The sequence below is a fragment of the Oryctolagus cuniculus genome, chromosome 9 (genome assembly GCF_051225735.1).
Source record: "Oryctolagus cuniculus isolate XC-2025 breed Fujian yellow rabbit chromosome 9, ASM5122573v1, whole genome shotgun sequence".
NCBI lineage: Eukaryota > Metazoa > Chordata > Mammalia > Lagomorpha > Leporidae > Oryctolagus > Oryctolagus cuniculus.
Genome location: NC_142875.1, coordinates 110,651,860 through 110,679,293, shown reverse-complemented (window position 1 = coordinate 110,679,293; position 27,434 = coordinate 110,651,860). Strand labels below are relative to the sequence as shown.

Genomic DNA, 27,434 nt, shown 5'->3' with positions numbered 1-27,434 from the left:
TTAGGCACCTATTTAAAACTATCGCTTTTTTAAAAAAGTTAATTTGAAAAGAAAACATGGCGGGGGGCAGACAAAGTACTTTCATTTACTAGTTCACTCCTCAGATGCCTGAAACAGCTATGACTGGGCAAGGCCAAAACCAGGAGTTGGGAACTCAACCCAGATCTCCCATGCAGGTGGCAGGAACCCAAATACTTGAGTTATCTCCTGCTGCCTCCCAGGGTATACATTAACAGGAAGCTGGAATCAGGAGCAAGGTTGGGCCTTGAACCCAGGCACTCCAGTATGGGATGTGGGTGGGTGTCTTAAACAGCATCTTTTTTTTTTTTTTTGAAGATTTATTTTATTTATTTGAAAGACAGAGTTACAGAGAAAGGTAGAAACAGAGAGAGAGTTCTTCCATCCGCTGGTTTATTCCCCAGATGGCCGCAACAGCCAGAGCTGTGCCAATCCGAAGCCAGGAGCTTCCCCCGGGTCTCCCACGCAGGTGCAGGGGTCCAAGGACTTGGGCCATCTTCTACTGCTTTCCCAGGCCATAGCAAAGAGCTGGATCAGAAGAGGAGCAGCCAGGACTAGAACTGGCGCCCATATGGGATGCCGGCGCTTCAGGCCAGGGCTTTAACCTGCTGCACCACAGCGCCAGCCCCCTAAACAGCATCTTAATCAATGCATCAAATACGTGCCCCAAAACTATTGCATTTTAAAGAGACTGATAATTATTCTCAGAATCCCCCTGATGCCCAGGCCACCTCCAGGCTGTTGGTGAATTTAAAAAATGAAGAAATTCTAAAACAGAATATAAAATTATGTTTAATTTATAATGTAACCACAGGATTTAATGATATTAATTCATAGTGCACTGCAGTAGTGAGATAGCACAAGTTTCAAATTATACAACAATCACTTTTCCCTTTTACTCCTCATGCATGTATCTCAGTGACTGTTTACAGAACCTCTTTTGGAGACATCAAAAGTATGAAATTGAAACAATCTGTGAATGTGAAGTTTAGGCCACAGGTCTTCCAGACTTCTCCTTGTAATCTGTTCTAATATGGATATTCACTCACATGAAGAAAAGTGAATTACACAACAGATACTCACTTGAGGATTTTTGGCCGTGATTTTTGTGAATTTCATGAGAATGTAAGCACTCTAGGTATAAACTCTCAAAGTTGCTTGCTGAATTTAACTCATGAAAAGTATTCAGTTCACTAGGAGAAATGTCATTGTTTTAATAGCAGTTTTACGAGAATTTAACATTAAGTAATCTCTTGGAATATACAACCTAGTAGATAACTTAGAGTACTTTTTCTGCCGATGATTTTGAGGATATCTAGCTCGCATGGGATCTCATTAATATTGTCAAACATTCTTGGAAGCCAGGAAAAAAACAACACAGTGAACACTGAAATCTGGTCATTTTTATTTCTCCAAATTGGCCTCCGATCTTTGTTAATGTACACAAACATTCTTCAACACGAGTGTTTAAACACGAGTCTGAGTTCGTTTTTCCACCTAACGTTCCTGCAGTTACACACTTCTCTATGTTGACATAGTCCTCACCTCTGTCATTTTTAATAGTTATGTAATAATCCTGTTGTTTGCTTAGTCATTTCCCTGTTAGACACTTGGATTGCTTCCAATTTTTTCCACTGTTACCGTTAGCATTTCTAGGACATCTGTGTACACTCTCTCCCTTAGGAGTATTTCTTTGGGGAATATTCATAATGAGAAGAAATCAAATGAAGGGGAATGAACATCTTTCTAGAAGGACCAATTCATAATGCCATCAATTTTGTAAGAATAGCACCAGAAGGCCTTGAGACAACTCAGTTTTGTTTTAAGATTTATTGTGTTTATTAGAAAGGCAGACTGACAGGGCGATTAAGATCTTTCATCCACCAGTTCATTCCCCAGATGGCCACATTAGCCAGGGGTGGGCCAGGCCAAAGTCAGGAACCTGGAACTCCATCCAGGTCTCCCACATGGGTGGCAGGGGCCCAGGGACTTGGACCATCTCCTGCTGCTTTCCCAGGTGCATTAGCAGAGAGCTGGATTGCACGTGGAGCAGCTAAGACTGGAACTGGTTCTCCCATATGGAATGCTGGCATCACAAGTGGCGGCTTAACCCACTGCACCACAATGCCAGCTCCAGAATTTTCTTAAATTAATGCTTAGTTTGGCTTATTTCAGCTCCACAAATGTGCATTGATTCCCTATCATGTGCCAGAAAATCAGGCTAGTTTGAGGCTAAAAAGTTGAACAAGATACAGTGTCTATTCCAAGAGATGGCTGAGCATTGGAAGAGAAAGATACAGAACCAAACATTTCCATTTAGTGTGGGAAATGTAAGAAGTATGTGTCGGGAACAAGTAAGCACAGAGAAAGTGCCTGCCTGGGAAGTACTAGGGAAGATTTTCTGGAAGCACTGGTATTTAGCTGACCCTTGAGATTTGAACAGAATGGACGAAGATTTGGAGAGAAAGGAGGTGCAGGATGAGAGAACATAATAGACAAAGGCACAGAGGATTGTTCAGGATGTTTCAGGAAGTTTGGCATTGCTAAGAATAGAGTGGGAAGCTGGGAATGCCCAGAGATGAGGTTGAAGGGTTATAGAGTAACCAAGCCACAGTGGCTCTCAAACACCATGTTAGGGGAAAACTGTATTAGCCTCCTTTTCATCAATGTTATGAAATACCAGATGCGGGCTAAGTTTATAAAGTAAAGTTAGGACAGCTCTGTGGCGCAGGTGATAAAGCCGCCACTTAAAGCACAGGCATCCCACATGAGTGTCTTTTTGAGCCCTGGCTGCTCCATTTTTGATCTTGCTCCTTTCTAATGTGCCTGGGAAAGCAGCAGAGAATGGACCAAGTGCTTGAGGCCTTGTACCATGTGGGAGACCAAGAGGAAGCTCCTGGCTCCTGGCTTTGGTTTAGCCCAACCTTAGCTGTTGTGGCCATCTGGGGAATGAACCAGCAGATGGAAGACCTCTCTCTCTCTCTCTTTCTCTCTCTCTCTGTAACTCTGCCTTTCAAATAAATAAAATAAATATTTAAAAAAATAAAAGGAAAAAGGTTTGTGTAGCTCACAGTTCTGGACATTCAAAGGTAAAACCAGGCAGCCCTGTCGGTTGGCCCTCTGACCAGGGCCTGATGGCAGATGGTGTCACAATGGTGGAAACGTGTGGGAGGAAGAGATCACATCTTTAAAAAAATATTTATTTGTTTATTTGAAAGGCAGAGTTACAAAGAGTATAGGAGAGAAAGAGAGAGACTTCCATCCACTGGTTCATTCACCAGATGGCTGCAATGGCCAGGGCTGGACTGGGCCAAAGCCAGGAGCTCCAGGTCTCTCATATGGGTTCAGGGCCTAAGTACTTGGGCCATCCTCCACTGCTTTTCCAGGTGCATTAGCAAGGAACTAGAACAGAAGTGGAGCAGCTGGGACATGAACTGGTGCTCATATGGGATGCCAGTGTTGCAGACAATGGATTAACAAGCTATGCCACAATGCGAGCCCCCAAGATTACATCTGAAAAAGGAAGCCAAAGCATCATTCAGGGGTTTAGTTTGCTATTTTAATAATTCACTCTTGGCAACAGTTCAGGGATCCACACAAGGGCTACTTTAATCCCTTCCAAGGACACAACTCCAACTGATCCAAGGACCTCCCACTAGGCCCCACTTAAAGGTTTATTGCCCGGCTGGTGCTGTAGCAGGAAAAGATACCACCCGCAGTGCTGGCATCCCATATGGGCACCGGTTTGAGTCCTGGCTGTTTCATTTCTGATCCAGCTCTCTGCTATGACCTGAGAAAGCAGTAGAAAATGGCCCTGCACCCACGTGGGAGACCTGGAAGAAACTCCTGGCTTCAGATTGGCCCAGCCTGGGCTGTTGCAGTCATGTGGGGAGTGAACCAGTGGTTGGAAGACTTTCTCTCTCTCTCTCTGCCCTGCCTCTCTCTAACTCTGACTTTCAAATAAGTAAATAGATCCTTTTTTTTTTTTTTTTTTTTTTTTTGACAGGCAGAGTGGATAGTGAGAGAGAGACAGAGAGAAAGGTCTTCCTTTTTGCCGTTGGTTCACCCTCCAATGGCCACCGCGGCCGGCGCGCTGCGGCTGGCGCACCGCGCTGATCCGATGGCAGGAGCCAGGTGCTTCTCCTGGTCTCCTGTGGGGTGCAGGGCCCAAGTACTTGGGCCATCCTCCACTGCACTCCCTGGCCACAGCAGAGAGCTGGCCTGGAAGAGGGGCAACCGGGACAGAATCCGGTGCCCCGACTGGGACTAGAACCCGGTGTGCCGGCACCGCTAGGCAGAGGATTAGCCTATTGAGCCGCGGTGCCGACCAGTAAATAGATCTTAAAAAAATTTTTTTCATTGTCTCCCACATCACCTCAATCTTAAAACACATGATCTTTCAATGGGACAAATCACATCCATACCATAGCAGGGGAAACACTAAAGATTTTTCAGCTGTAGCCTTGCGGGGTTGGTATCATTGACAGTTGTGGGAAGAGTGGTTTTTAGAGCCACTAAAGCCAGGGGATAAATTAGAAGGTTACTGAGTTGTTGAGAGAGAGTATCAGGGGTGTGACTAGTGTTGGTAGGATGGAATGGAACAGATAAAGTACAAAATACGGTGGAGACAAAGTTGGCTAATGATACTCAGAGCTTCTACTCAGGTCAGTTAAGTCCATCAAGCCACAACATCAAAGGAATAGAAGGTAAACCCCTGCCATGAGGGGAGGCAAGAGAAAAAAATGGAAGCCATCAGACCACCTCCAGGTGCTTTGCTTGTAGAGAAGCTAATCCAAGGTGAAACAACCACCAAGTGTCTCATAGTCCCTCTTCCTTCTCAGTATTTCTTTGGAAGTGCAGTCTTCATGTGGTCATAAGAAGACTCTCTCTGTGGCTGACTGTTGCTATGAGTCTGAGGAAACATGATTGATGGTGGGAAAGGGGCTCTGGAGAACCAAGAAACTGGAATGACAATAGCTGTTTTGTGGTTAGCAAAGACTTTAGGTGCCATTGACCAACCACTACTCCTTCTTGTCTTTGCATTTACCTAGAAATCAAAGTTGGGGCTGGCCTGGTGGCACAGCCAGTTAAGCCACCACCTGCAATGCCAGCATTCCATGTCAGAACACTAGTTCAAATCTTGGCTGCTCTGCTTTTGATTCGCTCACTGCTAATGTGCTTGAGAAACAATGGAAGATGGCCCAAGTACTATGATACCTGCCACCCATGTGGGAGACTTGGATGAAATTTGAAGCTTCTGGCTTCAGCCTGGTCCAGACCCAGCTGTTGAAGCCATTTGGGGAATGAATGGAAGATCTCTTTCTTTGACTTTCCCTTTATTTCCCTATCACTCCGACTTTCAAACAAATAAAATAACTCTCTAAGGAACAAAAAAGAAATCAGAGTTCTGGTGGGACAGGAAGTATGGAGCAGCAGGTTAAGCCACTGCTTGGGACATTTGCATGTCATAGTGCCTGGGTCAAGTCCTGGATACTCCACTTATAATCCAGCTTCCTGCTAATGCATCGCCTGGGAAATAGCAGATGATGGTTCAGGTACTTGAGCTCTGTCACCCTTGAGGGAGACATAGATGGAGTCCCTGGCTCCTGGCTTCAGATTGGCCCAGCCCTGTATTTTACAGGCATTTGGGGAATAAACCACAAATGGAAGACCCACCCCTCTCTAACTATTCCTACCCATCCAACCCATCATTTTTTCCAGCAGGAGAAAATAAACATTTTAAAGAAATCAAAGTTGTGGGGTAGGTGTTTGGTGTGGTGATTAAAGTACTGCTTGGGATGCCTACATCCTATATCCAAATATGTGGGTTGGAGTCCCAGCTCTGCTCCCTATTTCAGCTTCCTGCTAATGTGTCTCCTGGGAAGCAGCAAATGATGGCTCAAGTACTTGTGTCCCTGCCGCCCATGTTTGGAGACCTAGACTAACTTCCCAGCTTCTGGCTTTGAACTGGTCCAGCCCCAGCTGTTGCATTTGAGGAGTTTACCTGCAGATTGCCTTCCAAATACATTTTTAAATCTTTTTTTAAAAAATCCAAGTTCTAGTAGTTGATCACTGGGTTTTCCGAGCTTAGGTCAAGTGCCTGTTCACTGGCTGCACTGTATAGGGAAATGAAACAAGCAGAAATGGGTAACGGGACTTCACCCTTCCAGCAGTATTACCTGTAATCACAGAGAAGAATTCTCAGGCCAGGAAATCACAGTGAAAGTGGTATAATATGGGAAGGGAAACTGATGCTTAGAAAAAGCTAAAAAGAAAATAATCACAATAAACATTTTAACCTAACTGACCCAAGTGGAGTTTATTTTAGTGCAAGGTGAATGTAAATTCTTCTCCTGTTATAATGTTGATCACTTTTTGTTTAAAAAAATGCTTTTCTATAAATGTGTTATTGCTTGTCTCATATTAATTTACTGCCATTGTTTACATATACTTCTTTAAAAAAAAAGAGGTATTTATTTATTTGAAAGACAGAGTTACAGAGAGAGATATAGGCAGAGAGAGAGAGAGAGGTCTTCCAACTGCTGGTTCACTCCCCAAATGGCTGCAATGGCCTGAGCTGGGCCAATCCAAAGCGAGGAGTCAGGAGCTTCTTCTGAGTCTCGCATGTGAGGGCAGGGGCCCAAGCACTTGGGCCATTCTCCACTGCTTTCCCAGACATATTAGCAGGGGGCTGGATTGGAAGTGGAGCAGCCGGGACTCGAACCAAAGCTCATATAGGATGCCAGCGCTGTAGGCCAAGGCTTTGACCCACTGCCTCACAGCACCGGCCCCCATTATATACATATACTTCTATAAAATCTGTTGTATTTCATTGATTAACTTACCTGCCTTTAATTCAATAAAATATAATTTTGAAAAGTGCTGCTTTATAGCAGCATTTTTCCTTTTCTGTTTAAGTTTCATTTTTTATTCATTTATTTGAGAGTCAGAACAAGACAGAGAATGAGCTTTCATCTGCTGGCTCACTCCCCAAATGCCCACGACAGCCAAAGCTGTGCCAAGCTGAAACCAGGAGCCTGTAACTCAAACCAGGTCTCCCATATGGGTGGCATGGACTCAAGTACTTGAGTCATGACCACTGCTTCCCAAAGTCTACATTAGCAAGAAGCTGGAGTCTGGAACTGCATGTGAGATTCAAACTCAGGAACCCAGATGGGGGATATGAGCATCTTAACCCCTGAACCAAACACCAACTCCCAGGGGTTTTATTTGTAAAGAAGGACTCCACCATCCTTGCCTATTGCTTTCAAAATAGATGTGTTTCGTGCTCACTTCGGCAGCACATATGCAAAATGAATGTGTTTGGTAATCTTACTTGATTATTCGTTTGGATAAATCTAACACTGGGAGTTCCTCAATTGCCCCAGGTTTCCTAATGGGATCAACTGAAGGCAATTTAAGTTGGTCCACTTCCTTCTCCACAGGTGTACACACCTGCACAGAACACCTGGGAACCTGTGGGTTAAACACACTCTATATCATTAATATAGAAGTGTTTGCCCCACAGTCCCTATTAGTCATATCTAATTTACCACAAGTCTTTTCCTCTGATGCCAGGAAAACTGCAGCTGAGTCCACACTCCTCCTGAAGCTATAAAGACTCTCTTATCTCCCAGGCCACTAGGAGACAATCGCTTTTGTCTCTCCCTTTCTTGGGCTTAGTCATTATCTTCCACTGCAGTCCTTGCAACCTGGATTGTAACACCTGCTTTTTTTTTTTTTTTTTTTTTTTTTTTTTTTTGTATCTACAGAGGCATAATAAATCTTAAACTGTCCTTCAACGTTAAGACTCCTTGGAATAGTTTAGTTTTTACCATGTTTCTTAGAGGCAAGAGAATGTTGGATATTGGTTTTCTTTTTTAACTCTTCTTAAAGCCTATTTTTGATAGAAGACTTACGTCAGTTCACACTAAACAACAGAAGGAAGCAAAGTGTGTATTTCCTAGAACCCTGAAAGTTGATCATTTTTGTTCTAATTATTTTTAAAATATAGTGAGTTTTCAATTTTAGTTGCTTTTGAATTCAATGAGAAAATTATGTAATTCATCTTTCTACAATCTTTTTTGTTTCCATTAATTTTTAGAGCAGTGTTTGGCTCATGGAGGGTCACAGCAAAATTGAGTGGGGGAACAGAGATATCCCATACTACCCCTGCCTCCAGGCATGCATAACCTCCCCTGGTATCATCATCCTCATAGAGTGGTACATGTGTTACATGTAATGAACCTACCTTGACCCCAAGCCCACAGTTTGTATTAGGGTTCCCTCTTGGTGGTGGACATTCTGTGGATTTGCTCTTCACTATAATATCGTAAAGAGCAGTTTCACCACCCTAAAAAATAAAACCCTTTGTCTTCCACCTGTTCATCACTCACTCCCCCCGAGCCCCTGTCAACCACTGATCTTTTTACTGTCTCCATCACTTCTTCCTTTTCAGAATGTCATATAGTTGGGAACATATATACCCTTTTTCAGATTGGCTTTTTTCACTTAGTAATATGCATTTAAGTTTTCCCCATGTCTTTATATGGTATGTTAACTCACTTCTTTTTAGCACTGGATAGTAGTCCATTACCTGGATGTATCATTACATACCCATTTACCCACTGAGAGAGACATCTGGGTTGCTTCCAAGTTTTGGTAATTACAAATATAAATGATATAAATATCTTCATGCACAGTTTTGTGTGAATATAAGCTCTTAACTCCTTTTGGTCAATACCAAGGAGTATGACTGTTGGATCTTATGGTGAAAGTATGTTCAGTTTTGCAGCAAAGTACCAAACCGTCTTCTAATGTAGCTGTGCCATTTTGCATTCCCACCAGCCAGGGATGAGAATTTCTGTTACTCTATATCCTCACCACCAACATCCTATATTGTCAGTGTTCTAGATTTTGGCCATACTGACAGATGTGCAGTGGTATCTCACTGCCATCTCATTTTGTATTTCCCTGATGGGACGTATGATTTGGACATCTTTTCATATATTTCTTTTCCTTCTATGTATCTTCTTTGGTGAGATATTTGTTAAGGTCTTTGGCAGTTTTTAAGTCAACTTTTTTGTTTACTTATTGTTGGATTTTAAGGGTTCTTTGTATATTTTGGGTAATAGTTCTTTATCATATATATCTTTTGCAAATATTTCCTCCCAGAGGCCAGTGTCATGGCACAGTAGGTTAAGCCACCACTTGCTATGCCAGCATCCCATATAGGAGTGCTGGTTTAAACATCGGCTACTCCACTTCCAACCCAGCTCCCTTCTAATGCACCTGGGAAGTTTCACATTTTAAATTTGTGCCTGTGACCCACTTTGAGATAAGGTTTGTGAAGAGTGTAAGGCCTGCTTCTAGATTCTTTGTGTGTGTGTGTATGTGTGAATGTGGATAACCAGTTTCCATGAACATTTGTTAAAAAACTGTCTTTGCTTCCTTGCATTGTTTGCTCATTGGTCAAAGATCAATTGACTCTATTTATGTGGGATTTTTGGGGGGCTTTTTATTTTGCTCCATTGTTCTGTTATTTGACCATTGCCACACTGTCTTGTAGCTGTACAGTTAAAGTCATGTAATGTCAGTTGTTTGGATTTATTCTTCTCTTTCAATAATGTGTTGTCTATTCTGGGACTGTCTCAGACTTTTTTTATTTGATTTATTTGAGAAGCAGAGAGAGAGAGAGAGAGAGAGAGAGAGAGAGAGAAAGAGAATGCTCCCTCTGCTGGCTCATTCCCCAAATGCCTGCAATGGCTGGGGCTGAGCTGGGGCTGAAGCCAAGAGCCAGAAACACAATCTAGGACTCTCAGGTGGTTGGCAAGCCATCATCCCTATTTCTCAGAGTCTGTGTTGGCAGGAAGCTAGAGTTAGGAGCCAGAGCTTGAAACTGAACCCAGGCCCTCCAGTGTGACATGTGGGCATCTTAACCACTAGGCTAAACACTGATTCTTTTGTAAAAACTTTGGAGTTGGTTTGCCAGTATACACAAGATAACTTTCTGGGATATTGATTAGGATTGCATTGTTAAGGTACATTTTATGGCTCAGGAATTCAATCAAGGTCACCCATGTGGGTGACAAGGACCCAAGTACTTGAGCCATCAGCTTCTGCCTCCGAATGTCTGCATTAGTAGGAAGCTGGAATTCGAATTCAGAGCCAAGGCTCAAATCCAGACACTCCGATGTGGCATGTGGGCATCTTAACTGCTAGGTCAAATATCCACCCAGATGGTGTTATTAAATCAACCATGTCCTTACCCATATTCTGCCTGCTGAATATATCCATTTCTGATCGAAGGGCGTTAAATTCTCCAGTTTTAACTGTGGATTGGTTTATTTCCTCATTCTGTTCTGTCATCCTTGGGCTCACATACTCTGACACTGTTTGAAAGTACATATGTTAGACAAAGGATTGTTGTGTTTTCTTGAAGAATTGACCCCTTTATCATTATGTCATGCCCCTGTTTATTCTCAATACCTTTCCTTGCTCTGAAGTCTGTCCTGCTTGAAATTGGTACAGCAACTCTGACTTTCTTCTGACTCGTTGTTAGGAAGCTATGTCTTTCTCCATACATTTACTCTTTTTTTTTTTTTTTAAAGATGTATTTATTTGAAAGTCAGAGTTACACAGAGAGAGAAGGAGAGACAGAGAGAGAGAGAGGTCTTCCATCTGCTGGTTCACTCCCCGATTGGCCGCAACTGCTGGAGCTATGCCAATCTGAAGCCAGGAGCCAGGAGTTTCTTCCAGTCTCCCACACAGGTGCAGGGGCCCAAAGACTTGGGCCATCTTCTACTGCTTTCCCAGGCCATAGCAGAGAGCTGGATTGGAAGTGGAGCAGCGGGTCTTGAACCAGCGCCCATATGGAATGCCGGCACTGCAGGTGGCGGCTTTACCTGCTACGCCACAGTGCTGGCCCCCATGCATTTACTCTTAATGTATATGTGCCTTTATGTTCAAAGTGGGTTTTTTGTAGACACACATATGTACTTGGTTCTTGTTTTTTGATTTACTCGATCAATTTTTTAAACCGATATATTTCGACCACTGACATTTAAACTGTTTATTGATACAGTTGGATTTGTATCTGTCATATTTCCTACTGTTTCCTATTTGCTGTCCTTATTCTTTATTCCTATTTTTATGTTTCAGGTTTTGGGTTTTTTGGTTTTTTTCCCTTTTTATTTTAATTGATCACTTTTTGTGATTGTTTTCTCTCCTTTCTTAGTATATCATATATATCATATATATATTTTTATATTTTTTACCTTTTTTGTGGTTGCCCTAGATTACAATACATACTTACAACTAGTCCAAATCCATTTTCAAATAACAGCATACCACCTCTCAGGTAGTGTGGGTACCTTATAATAAAAACTCATCCTGGCCGGCGCCGCGGCTCACTAGGTTAATCCTCCGCCTTGCGGCGCCGGCACACCGGGTTCTAGTCCCGGTCGGGGCGCCGGATTCTGTCCCGGTTGCCCCTCTTCCAGGCCAGCTCTCTGCTGTGGCCAGGGAGTGCAGTGGAGGATGGCCCAAGTGCTTGGGCCCTGCACCCCATGGGAGACCAGGAGAAGTACCTGGCTCCTGCCATCGGATCAGCGCGGTGCGCCGGCCGCGGTGCGCCGGCCACGGCGGCCATTGGAGGGTGAACCAACGGCAAAGGAAGACCTTTCTCTCTGTCTCTCTCTCTCACTGTCCACTCTGCCTGTCAAAAAACAAACAAACAAAAAAAAAAACACAAACAAAAAAAAACAACTCATCCTAATTTCTCCCTCTCCTTGTTTTTTTTTTTTTTTTTTTTTTTTTTTTTTTGTTGCTGTCATTCATTTCACTTACACATAAACATACATAACCTTAGGTATTCCTACATTAGCAAAGATATTGTTCCTATTGTGTTTAACAAACTGCTAGCCGTTAGATCAATTATGAATAAGAAAAAGAAAAGGTTTTATTGTATCTTCACTTCTTCAAGGTTCTTCTTTCCTTAATTTAGATCTGAGTTTCTGACTATATGATTTTCCTTTTTTCTAAATAAGGTTTTTTTTTTAACATTTCTTGGGAGATAAGTCTACCAGCAATAAATTCCCTCCATTTTTGTTTATTTGAGGAAGTCTCTATTTCTCTTTCACTTTTAAATGTTAATTTCATGGGAACAGAATTCTAGGTTGGTGGGTCTTTTGTCTCAACACATTAAAATTTCCCTGGACTCTATTCTTGTGTGCATGATCTCTGGGGTGTTTGATGTAATTCTAATCTTTGCTTTTCTATAAGTCAAGTGTTTTTGTCTCTGAGTTCTATCAGAATTTTTTCCTTCATCTTTAATTTTCTGTAGTTTGAATACACTATGCTTACCTGTAGGGGGGCTTGTTTATTTGTTTCTGACATTTATCTTTATTAGTGTTATCTGAGTTCCCTCTCTGTGATTTGGTGTTTGACATTCGTTTGGGGACATTCTCAGTAATTGCTTCAAATATTTGTTGTTTCTTATTCTAGTATATTCATCTCAAAATATTATACTTTTTATAGTTTTCTACAATTCTTTATATTCTTTTTCCTAAGATTTATTCATTTATTTGAAAGGCAGGGTGACTGAGCTGGAGGTGGGGAGTGGTAGGAGGCGGGGGAGAGAGAGAGAGCATCCATCTGCTGGTTCAGGTTCACTCCCTTAATGGCTGTAACAGCTGGGACTGGGCCAGGCAGAAGACAGCAGTCAGGACCTCCCTCCAGGTCTCCCACATGGGTGGCAGGAACTCAAGTATTCCAGCCATCACCTGCCACTTCTCAAGCACGTTAGCCACAAACTGGATTAGAAATAGAGTATACCTTTCTCTCTGTCTCTCTCTCTCACTGTCCACTCTGCCTGTCAAAACAACAACAACAACAAGAAATAGAGTACAAGGACTCAAACTGGCGCTCCAGGATGAGATATGGGCACCCCAAGCAGCAGTCCAACCTGCTCCGCCACAGCACTGGCCCCAGTTCTTGATATTCTGGTGTGGATCTTCTCTTCAGTCTTTTTTTCTCTCTCCTTTTTGGATTTGGAGGTGCCTGCTGAGATACCCCCAAGTTCAGAGTCTTCCCTCAGCCATGTCCAAACTTCATTTCTGTTGTAATATTTTTGGTCTCTAACATTTCTTTTGTTTCTTAGAATTTTCTTCTCTCTGATTATATTACCCATCAGTTCTCCTATGCTGTCTACTTTATCCTTTGGATCTCTTAGTATATTAATCATGATTGTTTTAAATTCCCAATCTGATAGATAATTCCAATATCCCTGCCAGACCTGAGTCTAGTTCTGATGCTTGCATGGTCTCTTCAAACTGTTCTCTGCCCTTTGTAAAATGCCTTTTAATTTTTTCTGGAGAGCCAGTCATGGTGTGCTGGCCAAAAGGAATTGTAGCAACCAGGGCTTTAGTGATGCAGAACTAAGATTTATGGGGGAGAAGATACATGCTATATTGCCATGGTTAGGTCTCAGTCTTTTGGTAAGCCTCTGGCTCTGGACTGTGAACTTCACAAATGCTTTCCAGATCCCTCCTCCCTTAGCTGGGACAGAATAGTTAAGAGTAGGCCGGCTTTGGTCTTTCCCCTCCCTCAGGTCAGTTGCACTGTTATACAACTTCAGCAGGGGAAGCTCTGCCTAAATCATTTGTCCTCAGGGCAGACTTTATTAATAAGAATAGAATGCTCTGGCCTATTCCAAGATGGTTTCTATTTCCTCTCCCTGCTGGAAGCATGAGAGGATTTTCTTCCACTATTCACTTTGAGAACCTGGTAGAGTTCCTAAAGGTAAAAACCAGCAAAAAGATGGGAACCTCCCAATGACTCTTGAGTCCATGGAGTTTTTAGCCTGCAGACTGGTCCACACCAAGCTTCCAAAAATTCATGTTACAGTTCAGGTTTTGCTACCCCATCACTGTAAGTTGTGATTTTCTGCATTCAAAAGTTTCTACAAGTCTGGAGATAGTGGTTTTCTCTGTTACTTCATCTCTGTTATGGTTCTAATCAGAGTGGATTTTTCAGTTTGTTCAGCTTTTCATAAGATAGAATGGAGTGTGACTTCTAACCTCCTTATGATAAGAAAAGAAACTAAAGTGCCTAATCCACTTTTTTTTTTCTGAAAGTTTTAGCACTTTAAAAATTATTTCTGAGACAAGCATTTGGCCTTGTAGTCAAGACACCCAATCTCATATCAGAGTACCCAGGAACAATTTTCAGCTCCAGCTCCCTCCAGTGCTCAAATTGTTGGGTCCCTGCCACCTATGTGGAGAGCTGAATTGAGTTCCTGGCACCCAGCAGCAGCCTGCTCCAGTCCTGACTGTTGCAGTCATTTGGGAGTGAACCAGATGCAAGCTCTGCCTGTCTCTTCATCTCTCTGTCCTTTGAATACATTTTTAACAATAAAAAAGCTATTTTTGCCTATATTTAGCACTGGTTTGTGTCCAGTCTGTTCCACTTCCAATCCAGCTCCCTGCTAATGCACACAGGAGAGCAGTGGAAGATGGCCCAAGTGCTTGGGCCCCTGGACCCATGTAGGAGACCTGGATGAAGCTCCTGGCTCCTGGCTTCAGATTGGCCCAGCTCCGGCTGTTGTGGCCATTTAGGGATCAAAGCAGTGGGTGGGATCTCTCTCTCTCTCTCTCTCTCTCTCTCTCTCTCTCTTTCTCTCTCTCTCTCTCTCCCTCTGTAACTCTGCCTTTCAAATAAATAAATCAATCCACTGGTCCACTCCCCAAATGGCTGCAACAACCCGCCTATCCGAAGCCAGGAACCAGGAACTTCTTACATGTCTCCCATATGGGTGCAGGGGCCCAAGAACTTGGGCCATCCTCTGCTGCCTTCCCAGGCCATTAGCAAAGTGCTGGATTGGAAGTGGAGCTTCCTACTGGTGCCCATATTGGATACCGGTGCCACAGGCAGAGGCTTAACCACAGCACTGGTCCTATAAATAAATAAATCTTTGTTAAAAAAGAATTAATATCAATTTTGGAATGTTTATACCTTATTCTTAAGTGTATTAACCGTGTAATAAACATTTAGGTGTTTCTGTTATGGTTGCCTTCACCTTAAGTGTAACAGTGCTTTCTTTTCTTTGAAAATATAGGTTACATTTATTCTAATCAGAAAATAAAGCATGCTTCTTATGAAAAATGTATGCAGTATAAAAATGATGAATGGAAGTTTTCTCTTGCCATCAGTTCTCACCCTCTAGGAGTAATCCTGAACTTGATAGTTTGCTAATGTTCCTACATAATGTTTTTGGTTACACAAACAAGTATATTTCAAATGTGTGGTTGAGATTTTCTTTTACAAAAATAACATTATATAATGCTATGCAACTTTTTTTTAAAGACTTATTTATTTATTTGAAAGCAGAGTTAGAGAGAGAGAGAGAGAGAGAGAGAGAGATCTTCCATTTGTGTTGACTCACTCCCCAAATGGCCTGTCTTCAGCCCTGTCTTTTGCAGTAGCTATAACTTTCTCTGGCTGTGGTTCCAGATGTCACTGGGTCCTGTTGTACCACATATTCTCCTCCCATCTTAGGCCCTCCCTCGGATATAGCTTTCCACTGTCACCGGTCTTGAGCTATTTCATCTTCCTTTGTTTGCTTAGTCCCACTGAAGTTAACCCTTCCTTAAAAATATTTTTTGAACCAATGGAAATGAATTCTCTTTTTACAGACATTTTTCCAAGGTGGTACTGTCACTCATTATAATGACAGGCCATGATTTGTTTGTCCCTTTATTGATTGGCATTTATCATATTTTCACCTGAATAATTACAAATACTACAAACATCCTTGTGTGGATGGGGTGAGGTGTTGTTTGTGTGTGCACACTTTTGCAAGTATCTCTGTAGGAGAGATTTCTAAAATTGGGATTTCCTGAACAAAATACACATATATTTAATTTTTTATTTATTTTTTTAAAGATTTATTTATTTATTTGAAAGTCAGAGTTACACAGAGAGAGAAGGAGAGACAGAGAGAAAGAGTGTGTTTCATCTGCTGGTTCACTCCCCAATTGGCTGCAATGGCCGGAGATGTGCTGATCTGAAGCCAGGAGCCAGGAGCTTCTTCTGGGTCTCCCACGTGGGTACAGGGGCCCAAGGACGTGGGCCATCTTCTACTGCTTTCCCAGGCCATAGCAGAGAGCTAAGAAGTGAAGTAGCCAGAACTCGAACCGGCGCCCATATGGGATGCCAGTGGTGCTGGCAGTGGCTTTACCTGCTATCCCATTGCACCGGCCCTGACACATATATTTTAAATTTGGTAACTATTTTATTTCCCTACTGAGTGTAGATCCACAATATCTTCTCCCTAGAATATATTTACAACTAATGAACAACAAACAAGCTATAACTGTGATGGATGAAAAAATAAGACTCTGGTCAAATATGCATGTTTAGGCCATTAATCCGAAAGAAATTATGGATATTTTTAAACTTACAAATAAAGTAAGTCTTTATAAAAGAGTTTTTGAATCCTACAGTTATTCAGACAATGTAATCCTTCAATCAGCTTTATTTCAAGGAGACAGAACAATTTCCGACTGTTTGAACTAATCTGACCAGAAAGTTTCAGTGGCCCCTAAGTGTATTAAATTAAGCACATGATGAAAAATAAAAGTCAAAGAACATTCTGATGGGAAGTTTTAGTTTTATTCACATAACACACAACCTCTATTCAGGACCCAGATAGCAAGATGTTTGCTATTACATTCCACGTTTAAGTTTACAAGTTTTAATATTTCAAATAAATTGTTCCCAAAGAAATAGAGCAGAGATGTTCCTTGGGCATTATATGTAAGAATAAGCTTAAAATTATCTAAGTTTCCAACAGTAGGGAAGTAGATGGACTTGGGTACATCATACTGCAGAATACTGTACTGATTATTAGTGCGCCTGAACTCCTGCGCTTGGGGTTCTTTTACCCTTTCTGTATCTTCACATGTGAATGATCTGATTGTACCCTTTGCCCATTTTTCTACTGGGTTGTCTTTGCTTCTTATTCACTTATTGACTATGGGGCTGGCTTTGTGGTGTTGGGAGTTAATCTGCCTTTTAAAACACTGTCATCACATATCCCATTGCTAGAATCCTGGCTCCTCCACTTTTTTTTTTTTTTTTTAAGATTTATTTATTTATTTGAAAGTCAGAATTACAGAGAGAAAGGGAGAGATAGATAGAGAGAGATTTTCCATCTCCTGGTTCACTCCCCAAATGGCTACAACAGTCAGCTGTGAGCCAGGCCCAAGCCAGGAGCCAGGAACTCCACCCTGGTCTACCCCATTGGTGTCAGGGACCCGAGTAACTGGGCAATATTTTGCTGCCTTCCTGGTGCATTAGCAGGAAGCTGGATTGGAGATGGAGTAGTCAGGACTTGAACCAACACTCTGATATGGGACACTGTCATCACAAGCAGGGCTTAACCCATAGTGCCCCAGTGCCAACTCTATAATGCGATTTTTTTTTTAAGCCAAGAGAGTAGTTACTTAGGGAAAGGAAGAGGGTAGAGGTGAGATGGGTCACACTAAGGTGACTGATAGGGCGCTCTCTTTTGGCTTGGGTGGTAGTTAAAAATATTTTTCTCTTTCTAGTAATTTGCTTCATACAGTTTCCTGAATCTGTTTTCTTTTTCTTTAAAAAGTTACATAGAGGGGGGCAGCTGTTTGGCTCAACAGTTAAAATGTTGCTTAAGACACCCTTATCCTATATCAGGGTGCCTGGGTTTGAGTCCTGGCACCACTTCTGATTCCAGCCTACCGTGACGGCTCAAGGAGTTGGGCTCTTGCCATTTGTGTGGGAGACTTGGATTGAGTTCCTGGCTCCCAGGTTCAGCCACAGCCTTTGTAGGCATTTGTGGAGTAAACCAGTGGTTAGGAGTTCAGTTTCTCTCTCTCTCTTTCTCTCAAATAAAAAATGTTAAAGCAGTTGTAGAAAGGATAAATACGGATAAATACTGCATGAAATTACTAATATGAGACCCCTGGATGTGAAAATTCATAGAGAAGGAAAGAAGACTAGGGGCAGCAGGAATAGTTAGTGTTTAATGGGCACAGAGCTTCTGTTTGGGATGATGGAAAACTTCTGGAAATGGAAGTGGTGATGGTTCCACAATGTGAAAGTGCTTAATGCCACCAAACTGTACACTTAAAAATGGTTAAAGTGGGGGCACACATTGGGCATAGTGGTTACATACCCTCAATCCACATTGGAGTGCATGGTTTCAAGTCGCAGCTCTGCTTCTGCTTCTGGCTTCCTGCTGATGCACACTCTGGGAGGCAGCAGGTGATGGGTCAAGTACTTGGGTCCCTGCCACACCTGTGGGAGTCATGGATTGAGTTCTGAGCTCCAGCCTTAGCCACTGTAGGCATTTGGGGGAAAAAACAGTAGATGGTTTTCTCTCTCGAGATCTCTCTCTCTCTCTCTCTCTCTCTCTCTCTCATCTCCCTGTGTCTTTCATATGAATAAAAATAATTAAAGATAGAATTGTAAATATTATGTTGTATATATTTTACTACAATAAAAATAAATCCCCATACATTGCAGAGGCAGAGGAGCTCACTACACAGCTTTGCAAAGTAACTGAAGGAAAATGTGAAATTCCTGAAAAGATTAGCCATATTAAAAGAGATTAAGATGGCCTAGAATTATCGCTAAAAGGTGCCAGCCTTCATCAAGAGACATGGGGAGCAGCAAGGCTGGAGGTTCCTGAGGACAAGCCACAGAATACAGGCCCCATCCTGTATCATGCAGTGAAGCAGATGTTATGGAAAAAGAACTCAAAAAGAGAAATTAGGAAATCTGAGTGCTGGCATGACCATAAGGATAAAAACACAACAAGACAAATCAAAATCCATGCAATCTGGTTTTTCCCCCCTTGCACTCCTTCTTCAAAGGGCCACAGCCCATTTTCACTCCTCTCCATCAAGAGTCTCTCTTTTTTTTCCTGGGCTTCTCTCCATGCCTTGTACTAGGGTTGGAGAGAGACAGAACCAGTAGGATAGAGAGAAGGAGGAGAAGATTTGTTTTAGGAATTGGCTCATATGATTGTATGGACTGATATATTTGAAATTTTTAGAGCAGGCCCTCAGGCTGAAAATCCAGGGAAGAATAGAGGTGGCAGTTTTTTATTTGTTTCTTTGGCAAAACAATTTTTTTTCATTATTTTAAAGAGAGACAGAGACAGAGAGACATCATCCATCTACTGCTTCACTCCCCAGATGCCCACAATGACTGGGGCTGGGGCAGGCTTAGGCCAGGAGCTGGAAAGTCCATCCAGGTGTCCCATGTGAATGGCAGGAACACAATTACTTGAGCCATCACCTGCTGCCTTCCAGGGTGCACATTAGCAAGAAGCTGGAAATAGGAGTAGAATTGAAACTCAAACCCATGCACTCTGATATGGGATGCAGGCATCCCAAACCCTGTCTCAACCACTGTGACAAACTCCCACTAGTGAGTCCAAAGTCTACAGGCTGGAAATCCAAGTAGGAGGACACACTGAGTCCTGAGGCAGAATTTCTTCTATTTCAGAAACCCTATCTTTGCTCTTAAGTTCTTCAACTGATTGAATGAAGCCCACCTCCATTATGGAGGATAATTTGGTTTATTGAAAGTTTACTGATTAAAATGCAAATCACTGACTGCCTGGTTCAAGTTCTGGCCGCTCCACTTCCAATTCAGCTTTATGCTAATACAGCCTGCTAGGCAGCAGGTATAACTGGGTTTCTGCCACCACGTGGGAGACACAGATGGAGTACTGGGCTTCTGACTTCAGCCTGACCCAGCCCTGGCTGTTGTAAGCATTTGGGAGTAGACCAGAGATGGAAGATCTGAGTGTGTGTGTGTGTGTGTGTGTGTGCATTTGTGTATCATTCTGCCTTTTGAATAGATGAAAATAAATACACTGTTTTTAAAAGTAAAAGACACCTAAATAATACGTTTACAGCAGTATCTGGACTGAGTTTGACCAAACAACTGGGCACCTTGGCCCTGCTAAGTTGATACACACAATCAACCATCACAAACCTCACTGCCAGTCCATGGCTCTTTGCTGCCAATGGATCGAGGCAAAACTTCTTCCTCCTGCTTCCCCAGAAAGCATGAATGGACCAACCCTGCTGCCTTCCCACCCAACGACTTTTCAGCAGCAATGAGAAATACCTGTCTACCAAAGTGTTTCCCTTTTTTTCTTCACCAGCACTATATCCTGCAGTGGCTTCTTTGCAGGGTTGGGTCAGCTTTCAATCAAATCTGCATCTGAACCAGAAACTTTTTTTGTTACTTTCCCAAATGAAGCTTGAATTATTGTTCACTTTCAGTTTAGGAAATGGCTGTTACTTATTATATTTTTACTCAAATGGAAAATTTGTAGTACGATTATTATAGATGAACTGTAAATTTTTAATTTTTGTTAATTTATTTGATTGAGAGACAGAAGCACAAAACTCCCATCTGTTGGTTCACTCTCCAAATGCCTGAAACAGCTCAAGCTGGGGGCCTGGAACTCACCAAGGTCTCCCACATGGGTGCGTGGAGTCTGACTACTTGAGCCATCACCAGCTCCACACAGGGTCTGCATTAGCAAGACACTGGAGTCCGGAGCAGAACTGCGTGTGTGGCACCGCAGTACTCCCGGCATCCTCGTTGGTGTCTTAACCACTAGGCTAAACATGTGTCCCCTTTTGCCATTTTAAACCTTGTACAAGCAGACTGGGCATTTGGCACAAGCAATTAAGATGTCACTTGGGACGCCTACATTCCTTGTCAGAGTGCCAGGGTTCAGGTACTATTTCCATCCCCAATTCCTGCAAGTGCATACCCTGAGAGGTAGCAGGTGATGGCTGAAGTACTCAGGTACCTGCCACCCACATGGGAAACCTATACTGAGTTCCTGGCTCTGGCTGGCCTGCCCCAACTACAGCAGGCATTTGGAGAGTGATCCAGAGGGTGGGCGCCCTCTCTCTTTTGTGTCTATTTCTGTGTGTATGTGCGTCTGCCTTTAAAATAAATGAATTTTTAAAAACTAGGTATTAAAACATTCTTTAAAAAATAATAAATTATATAAAGTGATTCCTACCGGATGTATTTTTGGCCATTTTTTTCCATTCCACACTGTATTTATGAAAATAAGCCCTATTCTAGATGTGCAGCTCAAGTTGCTAATCGTCCAATCATATGCTCTTTCATGTAGCCTTTTTTCAATGAATAGAATTCAGTCTGGGGCCTGTGTTGTAGTATAGCAGGTTAGGCATTCGCCTACAGTGCCGGCATCCCATTTGGGCACCGGTTCGAGTCCTGGCTGCTCCACTTTTGATCCAGCTCCTTACTAATGCGCTGGGAAGGCAGCAGAGGATGGCCCAAGTACGTGGGACCCTGAACCCATGTGGGAGACCCATAAGAAGCTCCTGGCTCCTGGCTTCTGCTTCACCCAGCCCCAGCTGTTGTGGCCATTTGAGGAGTTAACCAGCAGATGGAAGTTGCCTCTCTCTTTCTTTATAACTCTACCTTTCAAATAAATAAAACAATTTTTTTTTTTTTGACAGGCAGAGTGGACAGTGAGAGAGAGAGACAGAGAGAAAGGTCTTCCTTTGCCGTTGGTTCACCCTCCAATGGCCGCTGTGGCCGGCGCGCTGCGGCAGCGCACCACACTGATCCGATGGCAGGAGCCAGGTGCTTATCCTGGTCTCCCCTGGGGTGCAGGGCCCAAGCACCTGGGCCATCCTCCACTGCACTCCCTGGCCACAGCAGAGAGCTGGCCTGGAAGAGGGGCAACCGGGACAGAATCCGGCGCCCTGACCGGGACTAGAACCCGGTGTGCCGGCGCCGCAAGGCGGAGGATTAGCCTAGTGAGCCAAGGCGCCGGCCTAAAACAAATCTTAAAAAAAAAAAAAAAAAAAAAAAAAAAAGAGAGAGAAAGAAAGAAAGAAAAATTCAATTTAGCATCCCAGTTTCTATTTCTAATATACATTTTGAATTTTTCCACTTTGTACATGTACATTTTTTTTTTTTTTGACAGGCAGAGTTAGACAGTGAGAGAGAGACTGAGACAGAGAAAAAGGTCTTCCTTTCCATTGGTTCATTCTCTAAATGGCTGCTACGGCCGGCACGCTGCACCCGATCCAAAGCCAGGAACCAGGTGCTTCCTCCTGGTCTCCCATGCGAGTGCAGGGCCCAAGCACTTGGGCCATCCTCCACTGCACTCCCGGGCCACAGCAGAGAGCTGGCCTGGAAGAGGAGCAACCGGGACAGAATCCGGCGCCCCAACTGGGACTAGAACCCCAGGGTGCCAGCACCGCAGGCAGAGGATTAGCCAAGTGAGCCGTGGCGCCAGCCCACTTTGTACAATGTTGCTCTGAACATTCTTCTCCAGGTCTTGTTGCCTCTCTTTGTTGAGTTTCTCTAGAGTCAATGACTGAGTGGAATTCTAGGTCTCGGGGCTTAGGCATCCATAACTCTTCTGCAGTTGACCAAATCATTCTCCAAAGCAGATAAACCGGTTTACCTTCCTCTAAGTGGTGTAGAATAGGTGCTTTGCCCCTACACCCCACGTTGATTGGTGTCATCACAACTTTATTTTTGCCAAACAGATGGCTGAAAAATTGAATAGGGACCAGGATTGTGACACAACAGGTTAAACCACCATTTGTGTTGCTGGCATCCTATACAGGAGCACCAGGATTCAAGTCCTAGGTGTTCCACTTCTGATCCAGCTTCCTGCTCATGCACTTGGGAAAGCAGCAGAAGATGGCTCAATTACTTGGGTCCCTGCCAACCATATGGCAGCTCCACATGGAGTTCCCAGCTTCTAGTTTTGGCCTGACCCAGTCCTGGACATTTTGGCCTTTTGAGGAGTGAACCAGAGGATGGAAGATCTTTCTCTCTCTCTGTCTCTCTGCTTTCAAATAAATAAAATAAATCTTGGGGGGAAAATTGAACTATATTTTTTATTTGCATTTTTATTATTACTAACAAGGTTGATCATCTTATTGTCATTTGGTTTTCCTTTTCCATGAATTTCTTGTTTATATTTTGTCTTATCTAGTATGTTTTTTTCATTTGCAGGAGTTCTTAATGTAATCTGAAGGTTAATCCTTTGGGTAAAATAAGGGGTCTTCAAAAAGTTTGTGAGAGGCATAAGCATTTCGCCTAGCAATTAAAATGTGAGCGTCTCACATCAGTACCTGAGTTCAATGCCTGGCTCCAACTCCTGACTCCAGCTTCCTGCTAATGTACACCCTGGGAGGCAGCAGGTAGTGGCTCAAGTACTAGTGTCTCTGCCATCTACATGGGGGTCCTGGTTTCACCCTGGCCTACCCCTGGCTATTGTAGGCATTTGGGAAGTGAATGAGCAGATGGAAGTATCTCTCTCTCGCTCTGCCTTTATTTGAAATAAAGTTAAAATTAACAACAACAACAAAGTCACTGTTTCCCAAAACTACAAAGCTATCATGGCATTGATTTTTTTCTTTTTTTAGAAAATATTCTTTTAGGGGGTGCTGCTGACCCCTACACCATTCAGAGAAAGGTAAACTGGTTATAGACACACACACACACACACACACACACACACAGAGGGAGAGGGAGAGAGGGAGAGAAAAAGAGAGAGAGAATCTTCTATTGGCTTCAATGGCTGGAGCTGAGTCAATCCGAAGCCAGGAGCCAGGAGCTTCTTCTGGGTCTCCATGTGGGTACAGGGGGCTAAACACTTGGGCTATCCTTTGCCGCTTTCCCAGACCATCAGCAGGGAGTTCAATAGGAAGTGGAATAGCCAGGACTCAAACTGACAACCATATGGGATGCCAGTGCCACAGGCAGAGACTTAACCTACTATACCACAGAGTCCCAATATGAGTGCCAGTTCAAGTTCTGGCTGTTCCACTTCTAATCCAGCTCCTTGCTAATGCTCCTGGGAAAGCAGCAGAAGATGGTGCAAATATTTGGGTCCCTTCCACCCACCTGGGAGACCCAGATGGAGTTCCAGGCTTCAGCCTGGTCCAGCCCTGGCTGTTGTGGCCATTTGGGGAATAGAACAGCAGATGAAAGATATTCTCTCTCTGTCTCTCTCTCTGCTCCCCACTCTCTGTTGCTCTGCCTTTCAAATAAACATATAAGTTTTTTTTTTTTTTTTTTTGACAGGCAGAGTGGACAGTGAGAGAGAGACAGAGAGAAAGGTCTTCCTTTGCCGTTGGTTCACCCTCCAATGGCTGCCGCGGCCGGCGCGCTGTGGCTGGTGCACCGCGCTGATCCAAAGGCAGGAGCCAGGTGCTTATCCTGGTCTCCCATGGGGTGCAGGGTCCAAGCACTTGGGCCATCCTCCACTGCACTCCCTGGCCACAGCAGAGAGCTGGCCTGAAAAAAGGGCAACCGGGACAGAATCCGGTGCCCTGACCGGGACTAGAACCCGGTGTGCCGCAAGGCGGAGGATTAGCCTATTGAGCCACGGCACCAGCTACATATAAGTCTTAAAGAAAAGAGAGAGAGATCTTTTGGCAACTGCAGCTTAACCTGTATCTCATTGGAAGAGGGCAATTCCTTTAGAGCCTCAAATTGGTCAGGTTTGGGTTGCATCTTTTCTTCCAAAAGATTTTGTGGATTCAGTAAAACATGTACAATGATAATAGCACCGACTCTAAACCCACCGTATTCAGAAAACAAGCCAATTCCTAGCAACTCTCAGGCTAACGTGCATATCCAGAATCAATACTTGGGATTGCCCAAGACCCTTGCAGAGATTACCTGCTCACCAAGATGCCAGCTGATCGATGCCAAGTATTCAGAACCTGGGGCCTGCAAATTTAAACCCCATTAGTGGAGGTGGGCATTTGGCCTAGTGGTTAAAACGCTTGTATCCCACATTGGAATACCTGGGTTTGATACCTGCCTCCAATACCCAGGTCTGGCTCCAGACTTTAGGTTTCTACAAATGCACACCCTGGGAGGCAGCAGTAATGGCTCAAGTAGTTGGGTCCCTGCCACCCAAATGAGAGACTCAGATTGAGTTCCTGGGTCTCAGCCTCTGCTCAGCCTGGCTGCAGCCATTGCAAGCATTTGGGGAGTGAACCAGCGGACAGGAGCGCTGTCTCCCCTAACCTTTCCACCTTCTCATTAAGTAAGTAAGTAAATAAATAAATAAACCAAGTCAGTGGCAGTCTCCTAGCAAGGTGTTGACATCAGTATTGCAGCACCTGGCACTTAACATACCTAAGAAGCTGCGCCTCTCACTGCCATCCTCTCTCTCTGACACACAGCATTTGGAAGAATGCTGCCTCTCACAAAGCTGAGACACAGACAGCGGCCCCACCGTCAATCGTCACAATTTCTTTGGGGAGCTGCTCTTTCCCACCCAGCTGTAAGTCTCCATGTCCCTTTGAACTCCAGGCGCCCGCACGACGGTGCTTGCCATGAAGATGAGCTCCGTGGAGCAGCAGCCCCAGTGCAAACCAGTGAATTCTTCTGTCCCTGTGCCACAGCGGCTTTTTTCCCATTGCCTCTTTCTGTGGGAGTCCTCAGACCTAAAAACCCTATCACCTGGGGAGGGTTTCTTCATCGCATCGGAGCACCCAGCTTGCAGCTACCTTGAGAACAAGCAGAGGGAGTGACTCTTGAGCCACCTGGGTTCAGACTTAGGCCATTCCCCCTGCCCTCTTTTGCCCTTGAGCGTGGTTCAAAACAACATCAAACAGGAATTAAAATTAGGACTGTTTGTTTACATTACCCACCTAGCCCTAACACATTGCAAACTAATCTCTCACTAAAGCTCTCTGGTCCGTAGAGAACCCAGCTGTTGCAGTTTTCAAAACAAAAAATATTTTTCCTCTCCCTTCAATATCGATAAGGGCAGTATATGAAAAGACTGTTTTTCTCCCCTTATAATTGAATGCTCGTCTCAGCTGTGCCTGCTCATTAAGCCCTCCTCAGCCCGCTGGCCCCCGCTGAGGCCCTCTCCCAGTCCTTGTGCCCCTGCCAAGGCCCTCTTCCAGCCCCTGCGTGGCTTCTCCAACACAAGCACAGCTGTTCAGAGCCAACCGCACCACTCTAAAACCCTACCTGGCTCCCTGTAAACCTAGGCGAGCCGCCAAGGTCAGGACTGTCCCGAGCACCCGCTAAAGAACAAGGCCCCAAGGCCAGTCCCTCATCATGCAGAAGCCTCCACCGCTCCACGTGGATTCCCTCGCCTCTCCCTAACCGGGCTCCCTCTTTCTTTCATTGCAATTTTCTGGCCAGTGCACCCGATATTACAACGCGACAGGAGTACCCAATAAATAACACTCCTCCTTCTTTTCAGAGTTCAAAACAAACGAAGAAGTAAGATAAAGAAATGAAAGGGGAAGGCCACATGACTGTTTTATTCCCGAGAGAGTTGCAGAAGCAGTGGAAGATGAAAGTTATAAGAGCTGCCTGACACCCTGCCGGAGCACAGGATGCAGCAGTTCTAGGGGAACAGGGTCAGCCTGGCCCCAGTACAGACTTCGCCCTGGCAGGACTCCCAAAAGGAAAGCGGACAGGCATGAGAGCTCAGCGTGCCCACTTTATTTTCCCCAGATTTGCCAATTAAATCACCAGTGCAGAAGCAGAGTTAGGAAAAAGGTAGAGAAAGGCCAGTAGTTAAACAAACACAACTCCCCTCATCTACAAGGACAGTTTTTGTTTTAATTTTTTTTTCCGAGTTAAAGATATGTTTGTGTTACTTGGGTGATTCAATACCTTGATTGTTTTTTTTTTTTAAGCCAAGATGGTAAAAAGCTGCTTGCTGGTGCCATGGTTATAATCTGCGGTGCCGTGGTTATAATCTAGCAGTCTAAAGATAAGCTTATCTTAACATTAGAGAATGTTTTCCCAGGTTCTCAATTTTTCCTGTCTTTATGAAGACACTCAAGTTCATATATTTATTAACCAGGCAGATGATGCACCATTTCAAGCAGGACGTAGGTAAAACTTCCCTCCACTGTCCCTTTCCTTCTTTGCTTTGGCCACTGCCAGCTTTCAGACTTAGATGAAACAGTCACATGGCAAGGTGCACAGGGAGTATCCTGGGTGAGCACTGAGTGCCAGGCAGTACCTCCTGGGAGCCCAGGGGCTTTTGTTCCACGGACGGTGCACCTTGGCCCAGGCAAATGGAGACAAGTAACAGGTGGCAGATGGCAGATCAATGCCACCCCTGTCTCAGGCTACGCTGGGGTGCAGTTTCTTCTTGGAACCATTCTGGAGGATTCCTGACTCACTAGCCAGTGTGCCTGCTGAGACTTGCTGTGGCAAAGTCTTGCTTCCCCTGTTCTCCACCCCTGCCACCTGCAGTCTTAGTGGCTATTTTGGCTCAACCTGCCCTTGCCTCAAGGCCAACTTCAGCAGTTAATGCACTCCCACCTCCCACAAATCCAGTACTTACTGAATGTTTCTTA

The 27,434-nt window shown here is 43.9% G+C and overlaps 1 non-coding gene across 2 annotated transcripts in view; it reads right to left on the bottom strand.

Moving 5' to 3' along the window:
• Nucleotides 1–317: 317 nt before the first annotated feature.
• Nucleotides 318–27,434, bottom strand: part of LOC100354429 (uncharacterized) — a 57,228-nt gene continuing 30,111 nt past the window's right edge. Inside the window, exons 4-5 of one of the 2 annotated variants that reach the window (XR_016213500.1) lie at nucleotides 18,230–18,351; nucleotides 318–16,183 (exon numbers count right to left, since the gene is read on the bottom strand). This is a non-coding gene — a transcript (uncharacterized LOC100354429). The remainder of the gene's footprint in view (nucleotides 16,184–18,229; nucleotides 18,352–27,434) is intronic. The other variant, XR_016213498.1, reaches the window with a different exon arrangement.